The sequence below is a fragment of the Spea bombifrons genome, chromosome 2 (genome assembly GCF_027358695.1).
Source record: "Spea bombifrons isolate aSpeBom1 chromosome 2, aSpeBom1.2.pri, whole genome shotgun sequence".
In the NCBI taxonomy this organism is placed as follows: Eukaryota; Metazoa; Chordata; class Amphibia; order Anura; family Pelobatidae; genus Spea; species Spea bombifrons.
This window is the reverse complement of record NC_071088.1, coordinates 50,878,366-50,884,675: the sequence shown is the minus strand read 5'-3', so window position 1 is coordinate 50,884,675 and position 6,310 is coordinate 50,878,366. Positions and strand designations below refer to the sequence as shown.

Here is a 6,310-nt window from a genome sequence, read left to right as displayed (position 1 = left end):
CAGGAGCGGAGTCAGAGCTCTGCAGCCACACACCCGCTCTCTACCACAGCCAAGTTCTTTCTGCAGGTAACCCGGCCTTTCCTCAGCCGATCAAATTTTCGCTGCTCCGCCCACCGGGCTCAAGTTATCAGGTAAACATTTGCTCTATTTTGGGTCATTGTTTCGTTTTTTTGAGCGCAGTCCGCGCGTTTCCTGCACGGTCTGATTCTAGCTGTTAAAACGGGGGGGAATAAATAGAAAAATGCTCAAAAGTCGGCAGATACGGAGTAAAATAACATGTTCATGTAGATGTGGGTGGAACAGAGAAAACTGTACTGGCTTTCCTGCTCTCTTATTGGTCGCGCTGCCTGTCAAAGTGGGTGATTGACATATTTTAAAGCTCCTGTCATTCAAACTAAGGAATGCCCCTAAATGGGGGGTGTCATTGTGCTGGACTGCCTACAAAGGGGCGGTGATATGATGTATTATGCTGATCTGACCAATGGTATTTGTCAAATGGTATGATGTCATGCGTGGGTCCACCCACTAATTACCATGTCTTTGCCCTTTTTACGCAGGTGTCTGATTTGGGCGGTACATAGTGATTATGCAAATCTTGATTGTCAGCTTGCATAAATATGAATAATTATTTTTTATTAGGCAGGTTTTTCAGTTGGTGTACTCATTCCCTGGGGGAAGGAGTTACCGGAGAGAAGTTTTATTACTTGATTCTTACCTTGATTTAGTCGGCCGTCATCTGCCTCTGGTCAGATTCGAACTCCGGCCCTCGTCGTTGCTGGTCCTGCGCTGTACACGGTGCGCCACTTTTGAGTTTGAGTTTGCGGCATTAAAAAAAAAAAAAATTTGTCTTTTAATCTGATTTTAATCCAATCCCGAGACTGATGGCACGCGATGATCCCTGCCATTCACACAACTTCATGGCCTTTAATAGCGACCGTTTCAGATATAAAAAGTAATCTGTTTAATGGTTCTGTGTAGGATTAGATCAAATGAATTGGCAAATTAATATGTTGCTTTCTAGTTAGAAATTGGGTATTTTGTATGTTTTATACTCATATGTAACACTTTATTTACAGTCAAGCTGCCCTTCATGCTACGACGGAATGCTGGACCTCATCTCGCTGCTGTTGCTTCTGAATGATCCAAGAAGATTCCACAGGGACAGGTATGCTAAACGGATTAAGGCGCCATTCCATTTCTGGCTGCAGTTGTTATGGTAACCCTCCAGCCTTGGAATGTCTAAGCGGTCTCTCACCGCGTTAATAACGTGGACAGGGGGGATATAATGATGGGTGGCTGTTTTTATTGCATTAAGAAGAGCGATCGGTTCATTTATTCATTATTAGATTCTCCAGTTTGTTGAGCAGCCTAAAGGCCTGAGGTCAGGATTGAACACACAAACCTCTCATTAGCGGTGCCGTTCCCTATGGACTGCGCCACGAGGTTAGTTTGTTGCGGCCGGCAGCTGCAGGAGTGGACTTGTCGTCTCAATTATTTGTGTTTTTTTGTAACCCAACAGACACTTATTTGAACGACTCGCTAATGAAGAATTATGTATAATTTACTTCTGGCTCTGACCCCCAGGTGGCTCACCGGCTGAGAGCGGACAACCGTCCCTGAGGTCTTCTGCTAAGATGCCCACCGGAGCGAAAGGAACCAAGTAAATCTCCCCAATGTGGATGCAATTCATGTGCCCAAGTGATGAACGTCTCACGAAATGCCCCATTTCTAGTGGGAATCCTTCTGTAACCTTATGTGTTTTTCTGAGAGTTTAGATGTGTGAAATATCTCAAAGCTGATGTGTTTATAATTCTATGTAAATAAAAAAAAAAATACTTTGTGTTTATTTTGAGTTTCTTGTGTAAACCGCAGCTTTTCAGTGAAACATTGGGTGGTTTGGTGATGCTCGGCTAGTCTTCCGGTCTGGATCACATAAAATAAACACATTCACAGCAGTTTTTACGGACATGTTTTATTATAGAAACACATGTTGATTTTCTCAGGAATCTTCCAGGGACAGTAAAAATCTTTGGCAGAGTTGCACTTACGAGTTTGGACAGGGAGAGTCACTGTTGAGGGTGTGTTGATTGGCAGGGAAGGAGGAGATAAAGCAATTGGAGGGGTGATTATGTATATAACATACCACATTGTGACCCATTTCTGAAATGCTTTCCCCCCCCCCGGGTTCCCATACAGTCCATCCCCCAATATAACCGTAGGGGATATTTAACCCCATAACATAAACAAAGTAACATTTTAGGAATCGGTACCCAAATCCACCACAAGAGGGCACTATACCCAGATTATAAATATCGGTGCTAATAATATCTGCAGTTATTTACAGTCCATACAATAAAGGCGTCATTACTAGAACGAACCGTCTGATGCCGACACATTCAGTAATTATTACAAATAAGCACACGCAGACAGGGGTTTACTGCGATGATAGTTTATTGAAGCCAGAAACACCATCCTCTTTAGTTATACCAGCATTAAGAAGCTCCCCACCTGGTTTCTGCTCTGCAACAGGACCAAGGACTGTGAAGTGTTAATATTTTTAACAGAAAGTCGCTTAATATTGACTTTTAAAGGAAAATCATTACAAGGTAAGGAAAAAAACCATCCCAATACCGGGTTAGAGGAAAAGCCCCCAGTTACATCCGTATTTTCTTTTAGAAACACAGCTTCCGTCTCCTCTAGTTGATCTTAACATATGGAGTTGCGGATTTACATTAATTGTCATTTTCTTTTGGGGGTCACCGATCGGCAGCGTTTCCCCGGCACGCTAACGCTATGTTTGCTGTCCCTGTTCGGGTCATTTTGGGAGCTGCAATCGAATAAAATATCTGATATATAATTGTCAGGAACTGGGTCCATACAGCCGACTGTAATGATCCAGGGCGTCCAAAGATGGAGTTCAGGATGCAGTAGCAGAGTCACAGGACAGGGCCTGGTGCAGGGCGACCGCACTCACCTGGGTGGTGAGCATCTAGGGTTGTGCAGCCACATACCAGCGCCCTGATGTAATAGCGGATGTAGTCCAGAACAAAGATAAATCCTGCAGGCACCCTGGAACAGGCATGACAAATGACAAGACTCATGTGAGGACTGCTGCTGGCTGGGAGTGTTGAAGCTAAGCAGAATAATAGCTGAAACATACGCGTAAGGGACAGGGAGACCAGGCACGAAACATAACAGACAAGATATACATGATACAGGGCACTACATGGAACAAGACAAGGAATAAACATAACCAGACAGACAAGATATGCATGATACAGGGCACAACATGGAACAGGAGAAGGAATACTCAAGATCAGAAATGAAAAAGACAGGACACCCCGCTGCCGGGGGGACAGGACACCCCACAGGTTACCTCACAGACTGACACACATAAATACAGGAACTAGCCTAGGACTATATGATAACTATTGGAGATTGCGTCACATCTTATGGCCATAGTATGCTTAGCCCACCACTACGCCAAAGTACTCCAATGACGGTGGGTCCTAACGCTAAAGCCTTCCTACGGAGGTACTAAACAAACCAAACGTGAAATCCCAACACATAGCAATGAGACATACCTGTAGACTGCAGGCTGCAGACTGAGACAAACATAACGGGTGGGGCTCACCTTATAAAGGAAACAGCTGAAGCAAAGAGCAGAACTAGAAGCAAGGAATGGAAGATCAGAACAGAGCATATGGAAATCCAGGAACGGATTGAAGTAAAACATAGAAACTGAAGCAAGATTGAGATATGCAGCTCCGCAGCCTGGGTAGAACGTGACAATAATACATGGGAGACCAAATCAAATCTGAGACCAGCGCAAAGTGACACTGAAGCAGCAAATCCCAGTAACGCTCAGCTAGGAATAATGGGGAATCCTGCCATACAAAGCGGGCACATTGAAAGGGCACATGGTGGGCGATGCGTCTATTTGTAATGAATCTTTACTTTCGTCCATTACAATCAACAGAAAAGAAGCTGGGGAGACTGGGAAACAGCAGCGGAAAGAGACAAATGGCAGAGCAGTCTGGGGAAACTGGCAGATGGCAGCGAATTCTGAAGAGACTGGGAGAAGACAGCAGAGTGTGGAAAACTGTCAGAAGACGATGGAGACAGGCAAATGGCAGGAGAGTGTGGCAGCGGAGAATGGCAAATAGCAATTGAGTCTGGTCAGACTGTCAGATGGCAGAGACTAGGTGGGGGACTGGCAGATAGCAGTGAAGACGGGCAAATGGCAGTGGAGTCTTGGGAGAGTGGCAGAAGGCAGCAGAGACGGGCAAAGGGCAGCAGAGTATGGCGAGACTGGCATAAAGCACCAGACTTTGACAGAGGGCAGGAGAGACTGGTAGACAGTAGCGAAGTCTGGGGACACAGACAGAAGGCAGCAGAGTGTGGGGAGACTGGCAGAAGGCAGTGGACATAGACAAATGGCCGCAGAGTCTGGGGAGAAAGGAAGATGGCTTCAGAGTGCGGGGAGACGGCAACAGAGACCGGCAAATGGGAGTGGAGTTTGGTGTGACTGGCTAACGGCAGTGTACTCTGAAGAGATTGGCAGACAGCTACAGAGATGGGTAAATGACACTGGTGTCTGGGGAGACTGGCAGAAAGCAGCGGAGTCTGAAGAGACTGGCAGAAGGTAGCGGAGTGTGGGGACACTGTTAGACAGTAGCAGAGACGGGTAAGTAGCAGTGGCGTCTGAGGATATTCACAGAAAGCAGTAGAGTCTGGGGATATTGGCAGATGGCAGCAGACTATGGCAGACAGCAGAGCAGACTGGCAGATGACAGCGGATTCTGGGGAGACTGGCGGCCGAGTCTGTGGGGACTGGCAACCGAGTCTGGGGAAACTGGCAGGTGGCAGCTGAGTCTGGGGAGACTGGCAGGTGGCAGCCGAGTCTGGGGAGACTGGCAGGTGGCAGCCGAGTCCGGGGAGACTCTCAGGTGGCAGCCGAGTCCAGGGAGACAGTAGCCGAGTCCGGAGACACAGTAGCCGAGTCTGGAGAGACTCTCAGGTGGCAGCCGCGTCCGGGGAGAAAGTAGCGGAGTCCCGGGAAACAGTAGCGGAGTCTCAGGAGACTGGCAGATGGCAGAAGAGTGTGAGGAGACTCGCAGAGGGCATCACAGATGGGCAAATGGCACTTCCTCAGTTTATCCAGGGATTATCTACTCACGCAGCAACGATAAGAGTTCTGTCTCCACCGAGTCCGACTCAGGGAGGTCACACCATGACAAATTCTAATAACACAGCAATAATACACAATGCAATGGTTAAACTAATTAACACTTACCTCTCTGGCTTATATTTAAAGGAACACTTTAGGGCCCCACTTTTTCCAAGGCACTTTGGAAGTAATTTTATATGTATTCTCTTACTTAAAGGAAGACGGGGAAATGCTGTGCTTGCCTACGGATTAAACTATGCATCATACAGGGCTGGCTCTCGAATTAAAATCTACATACTACAGGGCTGGCTCATTAACCAAATTAACACTTTTGTTAATGTATATGCTCCTAACTGGTTCTCGCTACGTTTTTTTGAATCTTTGATTACTAAAATCGACACACTTCAGAGTGGTATTCTCTTGATGGGAGGCGATTTTAATGCTGACCGTAGCTTTTCTAGATCAGATTTAAAAGGATCTGGTAGTTCCTCTCCTGGAATTTAAGAATTTCTGTTACAGAACTCTCTGTATGACTGTTCAAGAGTTTTCCATTCAACAGAGAGAGATTATACCTTTTATTCAAATATGTATCAAACATATTGACGCATAGATTGTTTCTTGATAAAAGCAAAACATTTAAATGTAGTGAGAGATTCCAAGATCGGATCATGCCCCGGTGTTTTTGTAGATATCTAATAACTTAGATTATAATATTAGAAATAACTGGAGGTTAAATGAATCTATACTGATAAACCCAATAAATAAACAAGAACTGATAATTGAGGCTCAGCTATTTCTAGAGAATAACAATGTACTAACCCAGACAGTAGTAAACCTTGACTCCAATTACTATAGATTGAGCCAAGCACTGACCATGGTACAGTAAGCTTACATCACTACATGCTGAGCCAAACACTGATGGTGGTACAGCACAACTCTCACCACTATATACAGAGGCAGGCATTGACGGTTGTACACTATAACTCCCATCACTATATACTGAGCAAGCTACTAATGGTGATACATTTTAACTCCCATCACTTTAAAGTAAGCCAGGAATGATTGTTGTTCACCATAACTCCCACCACTAAATACGGAGCCTGACATTGAAGATGATACAGCTAATTATGTAGGAGTTTC

General features: G+C 45.3%; 1 long non-coding RNA gene across 1 annotated transcript; it reads left to right on the top strand.

Moving 5' to 3' along the window:
* The first annotated feature begins 1,075 nt into the window (after positions 1 to 1,075).
* Positions 1,076 to 1,846, top strand: LOC128474723 (uncharacterized). Its single transcript, XR_008346395.1, has 2 exons — positions 1,076 to 1,165; positions 1,585 to 1,846. It is a non-coding gene; the product is annotated as an uncharacterized LOC128474723 (long non-coding RNA).
* The last annotated feature ends 4,464 nt before the right edge of the window (positions 1,847 to 6,310 follow it).